General features: G+C 46.0%; 1 pseudogene; it reads right to left on the bottom strand.

Annotated features, from left to right (window-relative positions):
• Positions 1-2,782: 2,782 nt before the first annotated feature.
• On the bottom strand, positions 2,783-2,937 carry LOC120984104 (annotated as a pseudogene).
• Between the last annotated feature and the right edge of the window lie 5,466 nt (positions 2,938-8,403).

Below are 8,403 nucleotides of genomic sequence, written 5' to 3'. Positions count from 1 at the left end.
TTATTTAAAACACAAATCTTCTCATCAGGGATATTATTTTCTAAAATCATACAATAATCATCTATTTCTTTTTTGCTAGCTTTACTTTCATTACTAAAAAGATTTTTATAAAAGCCGGTAATCTCATTCACCATATCAGATCCAGTTGCTTCACCTGTTGATGTTAAAACAGACTTAAAACAACCTTTGGGTCTAAAACACTTTTTAAAAAAATATCGGGAACACTGTTCATTTTCTTCCATATGCTGTATTTTTGCCTGATACACTATATCCTTCCCTCTGTTTTTAAGATTTGCCTTTATTTCTTCTTTAATCTGCAAAATTTCTTGATCCACTTCTAATCCTATCTGTCTAAATTTATATAATGCTTCCAGCTTGGATACAAGAACAGCATCCTTCCTTTTTTTTTCCTGTGCCTTCCTAAAACCAACCCTCTTAAAATATTTAGCAAACTCTTCTTTTGCCCAATCCCACCAAACAAGCAAACTCTTAAAATCTGGCTGACAGTACACACAGGAATCAAAAACTTGCTTAAAACCCATTAATACGTCCTCTTCCTTCAACAATTCAACATTTAATTTCCAAATTCCTTTGCCAAAGATGATGGATTCATTGACACTGATTTCAGCACAAACAATCTTATGATCGGAAAAGGAAGTCGTCATTAGAGAACAACGAGAAGCTTTAACACCTTCTGACACCAACACATAATCTAAACGAGATTTGCAGCGCCCACTATCTGCAAAATATGTGAATCTTTCCTCAGTGTCCACCATCAGCCCCACATCAGTGTAATGCAAGTCTTGTATTATATCATTTAGCACAGTTGAGGTTGCATCCACCCTAGCTTCAACAACGCCTTCTCTATCTTTGACAGATCTAATGCAATTAAGATCACCAGCTACCACTGTAAAATCTCTGCCAGGCAAATAAAACTTTAGAGTCTCAAAAAAAGGCAACCGTGCTTTTTTCTCAGCAGGAGCATTTATGTTGAAAACACGGATCCTTTGTCCTAAAAACTCCAAGTTTAAAATCATAAAACGCCCAGGTAAAACAATTTTACAGTCTAAAACAACAACATGACTACTTCTAATTAAAATACCAACTCCTTCACTTTTATTATCCAGACCTGTTGACCAAAAGGACTGTCCTTTCCTCCATTCACTCTCATGAGGAGAGGATCTTATTGCACATTCCTGTAAACATATAATATCAGCTTGCACATCCTCCAAAAAATCAAATACTGCTGCCCTCCTGACACTGGAGCAGATGCCCCTCACGTTCAGTGTGGCTACAACAATACTCATCATCACAAAAAATATTATTTTCTGAAACTTATCCATCATGACTCTGATTTGCTGTCATACCCACCAATCTTTCTACTCAAGCTGTGCTCAACATCAGGCGACCCCTCAGAGGAGTCCCTGTCACTATGATAAATTCCAGGATCAACAGTATCTTCCTGCCGTCCTGACCAACTACCACCTGTCTTATAACGCTTTCTTTGGGAACCAATCACCACATCTTCATCAATATCAATCTCTTCTTCTTTGCTATCCAGTTCACCCACCTCTTCTTCACTCTGCAATTCCTGCTGCCCTGGCGTAATCCCATCATCCTCACTTCCTTCCTCCTGACACTCCATGTTTTCACCTTCTCCAATAACAGGGTCTAGACATATATCTTCGCTACCTGCTACCTCACTAGAAATGCCTCCTTCAAACAAAGACACACACCCTGTCTCCACCTTTTGTCCACCATTTTGAGTAACAACCTTAGTCTCCATTTTAGATTCATTAGCAGTTTCAAGGCTCCCCTTTTTACCAGCCGACGCCTTAAATTTTCCCTCCACTTTTCCTTTATCACCACCAGAGACAATAACAGAAACTCCTGAAACCTTTTCATTACTCTTGTTTTCCTGATTGCTTTCATTAGGAAGCTCTCTTCCTGCTTCTTCAACCTTAGAACCTCCAACAATATCAGCATATGTTTGCTTCGCTTTCTTCCAGACAAAGCATTGTTTTGCTAAATGTCCACCACTCCCACATACATCACATGCCTTAGGAGTCTTACAATCTTTAGCGACATGCCCAGTCTGGCCACAATTTCTGCAACACTGACCATTTACAGGACAATTTGCTTGGATATGCCCATATGCTTTACATTGTCTGCAGAAACTAATCTGTCCATCGTAAAAGCAAAAACCTCTCTCTCCTCCAATAGAAAATGTGTTGGGTATACTTTTAACACCATGTGGCATATTAACATCCGGTTTCAAACGAACCAAGTACTTCCTTTTACAGTTCAGATAACCATGCTTATTCCTCAATCTCTCCACAAATTCCAAAGCTGCACAATATCTTGCCAAGAACATACTCACAACCTCATCAGGTACCTTGGGGTTGTACATATGAACAATAACAGTCACTTTTTTCTTCTCAAAAAGTGGTTGCACTGATACTTTCCTCAAAGTTTCATTCTGTCCTTCTTCTTTCATCTTCTTCAGATCCATGAATACACGTTCACATAAGCTTGCAGAGACAAAGGTAATATCATAAATGCCTTGGCGAGGAAAATCCTGTAACCCCAATACCTGATCTACCTTAAGGTAATCCAGTTTCTTCAAGACATCATGCACGATCTGGTCCAAACCAACCTCCTTCCGATGTTCAGTCGCAACAAGAAGTCGCACTGTATCTTCCAATCCTTGAGCCATCTTGCAGGTCAAATACACTCAAACCCACAATCAAACTCAAAGACCCCAGGGCCCCCCGCAAGGAGGACCCTGTAAGATCTCTCTAATTTAAGCACCAGCCGAGTCTCCTCAACTAGTCCTGAATCAGAAAATAGCAACAAATAAACGAATAGCTTTTCAATCAGCAATAATCACGCCTCAGTTAAACCTCATTGGCTATGATACTGCCACTGCGCAAAGCTCCATAGAAAACATCCATCATTCTCCAAACATACAAGAAGAAATCAGCCTACTTACAAAAAGATGATAAACAATAAGTCACAATATTGTTGATATGTGTATTTTTCTATTCTTTCACAAGCTTCTGGGGTTTCTCAGCAGTTGCTAAAAAGCTTTTAAACAAATAGCAAAAGAGCTAAACAACTAAAGACACAGAGCATCTCCTCCGACCTCTTCTCCCCCAATCACCATTTATATCATGGAGACGACACACAACACAGACTTTTTATTTGATGAGAGAAGCTTCTTGGAGGAAATTCTTCATAAAGTTCTTGGTCTTTCTAAGCAATGTTCCTCAGTGTTCTTCAAAGGAATGTTCTTACTGGGTTAAGGAACATCCTTAAAAGTTGATCAGGACCTAGAAGTATCAGGCCAAGACGAGGATTGTCTTATTATACAGTATTCCCTGATCACACAACAATGTCTGACACAACGCAGTCCTTCATGCTAATCAACAGAAATCATGGTCTTTCAAGTAGATTTGGGTTTGATGAAGCTATGCAGATTTCTCTAATTAGCTGTACAAATGGGTGGAGCTATGTAGATTTCTCCAGCTTCCTTAGCAAAGATCAAAATTAGACCCTTGTGTAAGTCTTCCGTGGCAGTGGTGGTTTCCCTTTCGTCCTAACCAGCAGCACAAGTGGGGTATTCGCCCCTGTGAAGCTGGTCAGGACAGGCGGAATTTTTGCTGAATAAAATTCTGCATCTTCAGTAATTAATTAATTAACTCCCCCCCCTCTTTATATAGGCCGCCCTACACAGGGCTAGTTGCTTTTATTTTGTCCTGTGTGTTGGTCTGACAGGCATGGCTCTATTCAGAGTCTCTCCCTTACTAGTTTAGGGAGAAATTTGCTAAATTTCTGCATGTTTATGTTGCCTTATGGTATAAACTTTCTTTTACAGGTTCAGGCAGAGGACGGCTGTCTCCTGCCTTGCTGGGAGCGTAAGTATGTGGATATCCTGGCTGTAGTAGCCGATAAGTTAGACAGGGAAGTGCGCACAAAGCGGAGCTGTGGAGCTCCCTTTCCCCTGTCCCCTCTCCGCTCCTTCCGCCCTCCTCTTACCTCCTCTGTAGTCTGCAGCCAGCCCTGAGATCGCGTCGGTGTGTCGGACGCGAAACCGGAAGTGCGTCACTGTCACTTCCGGTCCGCAACTTAGATCGGCGCCGCTATAGAATACAGCTCAGATTGCTGTATTATGCTTGCAGAGCAAGGGGGAGGAGGGAATGTGGTTAAATTCCAGCAAGAAACTTCTATTTTTATAAGTTAGTCCCGCAGTTTGGTGCCTGGACATTGCTGGAGGAGGAGCTGTTGCTTCCTCCTCCCCCCCGCCCTCCCCTTTCTGCTATATAAGGCCAGGTTGCTGGCTGGGTCAGTGTTGCACTCAGTTTCTGTGTGCAGCTGACCTTGACAGTTGGCTGATCCAGTGTCCTACTCTGATCAGAAGGCTCAAGGTAGCTCAGAATTCTTAAAGTGATGACGTCACCTTCTCAGGGTAAGATGGACGTCTGGGCTGGGGCCTTTTTTGGGGGCGTTGGAACCATTTTTTTTTTAATGCTTACTTCTTTTCTTAGGAAAAGCCGCCCACAAGCAGAAGCACCTGGCTTGTTCCAGTTGTGGCACCCCGTTACCGGATGCCTACGAATTTCATCGCTGTCCAGGCTGCCGCCCTAGGCCAGCCAATCCTGAGCCGACAGTCGTAGATTACTGCGCTCCATCAGGTCAAGGGACCAGGATGTTGAGCATGGGGAATCTCCACACTCCACCGCTAGGGGGCCAAGGGCCTTCAAAGTGGACGAGTCGCTTAAAAAGTTAATGGCGACCGAATGGAAACATCCTGAGAAAGGACCGGTTCTAACCAAGAGGTTCAAACTGATGTTCCCCCTACAGGAGGGGGACTCCCTGGACTGGGTCCCACCACCTAAAGTGGATATGGCAATAGCCAAACTTTCCAGAACAACCTTGGTGCCTTCCGATGAAGGAACCTAAAGGATCCCCTGGATAGACGCGCAGAATGTTCGCTCAGGCGTAACTATGCTGCGGCGTCCGCCTCTGCCTCTGTGGCCATAGCCGGTACCGAGGTGTCTGATTTCATTCGCGCCCGTACGCTGAAGATCCAGGCAGACATAGATTCGGGAGTCGCCAGAGATGACATCCTGGATCAATTTAAAACCCTTCTTTTAGGCATAGATTTCATGGCGGATGCGTCTCAGCAGCAGCTAAGACTTGCTGCCAAGTCAATGGCTTTGTCTGCTGCCAGCAGACGGCCTTTATGGCTGAAGCCCTGGGTGGCGGATAACATATCAAAATTTAATTTGTCATGGTTTGTAGAGTGAAACTAAATCGCACCTCCTCATTCCTATACTATTGACTACTGTATGTAATAAGCAGCATTTCTTATGATAAAACATGGCTATACAGCGGTTATATCAATCATTTGCTGTGCACTATTAGGAGGCAATTAGTATACAGTTTGATCAAAGAGCATAGGCCCACTTACCGCGACAAGGTTTCCTCCTGTCAAGTGGGAACCTACTCTAACCGTAGCGCAGTGCCGTGTGGCGATCACCGTGTCTCCACACTGCTCCAGCAGGCAATGGGATCCAGCAGCCAACCAGCCGCCCCGCTGTGCAGCGGAGCCACCTAGGCCTCGGATCCCACAGCTCCACCAGCACAGCACAGAAACAACGACGGCCGCCATCCAGCGCCGCATGTGAACTGGTGCTAAAGGATCACCTGTTCACAGCTTCTCAGGAACTCCAACTGAGATGTGGTAGGAATTAAAACCCTGTGCAGACTACTGCTAATTTAAGTACAGAGCACCTGTGTCACATGGGGAGGAGTGCTGACTTAGTATGGGGGGAGAAAGACCCTGCAAAGGGTCTATAAATTCCTACCACATCTCAGTTGGAGTTCCTGAGAGGCTGTGAACAGGTGAGCCATTTGCACCAGTTCACATGCGGCGCTGGACGGCGGCCGTCTTTGCTTCTATGCCGTGCTGGTGGAGTGATGGGACCCGGGGCCCATGCGGCCTCACTGTACAGTGGGGCTGCTATGCGGCTGCCGGGTCCCGTTGCCTGCTGGAGCGATGTGGAGGCGTGGTGGTCGCCGCACGGCTCTGCGCCATGGTTAGAGTAGGTTCCCACTTAAACTAGAGACACCCTTGTCGCGGTAAGTGGGCCTATGCGCTTTGATCAAACTGTATACTAATTGTCTCTTTATAGTGCACAGCAAATGATTGATAGCATCGCTAGATAGCCATGTTTTATCATAAGAAATGCTGATAATTCATAAACAGTTGTATATCAGAAGCATAGGTATGAGGATGTGCGATTTAGAGATTCACTCTACACACTTATACTATTCATGCTATACACTTCTTTTTCCCCCCTCCCCTGAGTCAGCACTCCTCCCCATGTGGATCAGGTGCTTTTTAATTAGCAGAAGTCTGCAAAGGGTCTATAAATTCCTACCACATCTCAGTTGGAGTTCCTGAGAGGCTGTGAACAGGTGAGCCATTTGCACCAGTTCACATGCGGCGCTGGACGGCGGCCGTCTTTGCTTCTATGCCGTGCTGGTGGAGTGATGGGACCCGGGGCCCATGCGGCCTCACTGTACAGTGGGGCTGCTATGCGGCTGCCGGGTCCCGTTGCCTGCTGGAGCGATGTGGAGGCGTGGTGGTCGCCGCACGGCTCTGCGCCATGGTTAGAGTAGGTTCCCACTTAAACTAGAGACACCCTTGTCGCGGTAAGTGGGCCTATGCGCTTTGATCAAACTGTATACTAATTGTCTCTTTATAGTGCACAGCAAATGATTGATAGCATCGCTAGATAGCCATGTTTTATCATAAGAAATGCTGATAATTCATAAACAGTTGTATATCAGAAGCATAGGTATGAGGATGTGCGATTTAGAGATTCACTCTACACACTTATAAAATTTAATTTGTGCTCCCTCCCTTACGAGCCTGGCAGGTTGTTCGGCTCCGAGCTAGACCGCCTCATGGAGAATCTTGCAGACAAGAAGGGAAAATCACTCCCTCAGCAATCCTTTCGAGGACGTGGGAGAGGCAGAGGTGGAAGATTCCAGGGAAGAGAGAGGAACCAGAGACGTTCCGAAAATAACAGGAGAGGTAGAGGTCGCGGTCGCGGGAACCGCAGGGCTGATCAATGACTCTCGGCAGCCCACCACCTCCCCATCCCCACCCCCCACACTTCCACACGAATCTCCCTGCCTGAATCCTCCAGTAGGAGGTCGTTTATTTTTGTTCAGAGATTTTTGGGAGCAAATAATCCCAGATCCTTGGGTGCTGCAGGTCATCAGCACCGGTTACAGGATCGATTTCAGTTCCCAGCCTCAAGAGAGGTTCGTCCTTACAGGACGTCTAACACCCAGCAGACAACTGATCCTGGAAGACTCTGTACTCCAGTACATTGTCAAAGGGGCCTTAGAGGAAGTTCCTCCTCGAGAGCTCGGTCAGGGAGTGTATTCTCCCATCTTTCTTGTTCCAAAGCCGTCAGGAGACTGGCGCATGATTATCGATCTGCGTTACCTAAATCGGTTCATCAGAAAGAAGCGTTTCCGGATGGAAACCATTCGCTCAGTCCTAAACATCCTGAACCCGGCAGACGTGATGGTGACGATAGATCTGAAGGACGCTTACCTTCATGTTCCTATCTGTCCGGCCCACAGGAAATATCTCAGAGTTGCTGTCTGCATAAAAGAGGTAGTGAAGCACTACCAGTTTGCTGTGTTGCCTTTTGGCATCTCCTCTGCTCCACACACCTTTACAAAGGTTGTGGCTCCTGTGGTCGCCCACTTAAGGCTCCTCGGCTTAGAAGTCGTCCCTTATTTAGACGACTGGCTTTTAAAAGCCGCGTCCGCAGACATCTTACAAGCCCAGCTTCAACAAGCTCTCCACACTCTGCAGAACCTGGGGTGGCTCGTGAATTGGGACAAATCAGAGTTGGTCCCCTCTACCACAAGGCGGTTTCTGGGGTTTGTGATAGATTCACAGCTAATGACCCTATATCTATCTCCACAGAGGAGAGACAAAGTAATAAAAGCTGCAGAGTTTCTCCTATCCCCCAGACGGGTGTCTATTCGGGTTCTCATGAGGATGTTAGGCCATATGTCAGCGTCTGCAGAGGCAGTACCTTGGGCCTTGTGGCACCTTCGGCCACTACAAGAGGAAGTTTTAGCGGTTTGGAATCGCAAACCCAGAGACCTAGATCGGAATCACTCCCTGTCTGTAGAAGTCCGTTCCTCTCTCAGGTGGTGGAAGAACCTAGTGGATGGAATGCCTCTAGCCCAACCTACTTGGGTGATCCTGACCACGGACGCCTCCCTTCTAGGCTGGGGAGCCCATCTGGGACACAATACAGTTCAGAATACCTGGAATCCTCAGGAGAGACTCCTGTCGTCCAATCT

This window comes from Bufo bufo, unplaced genomic scaffold (assembly GCF_905171765.1).
Source record: "Bufo bufo unplaced genomic scaffold, aBufBuf1.1, whole genome shotgun sequence".
Taxonomy (NCBI): Eukaryota; Metazoa; Chordata; class Amphibia; order Anura; family Bufonidae; genus Bufo; species Bufo bufo.
This window is presented reverse-complemented; position numbering and strand designations above follow the sequence as displayed.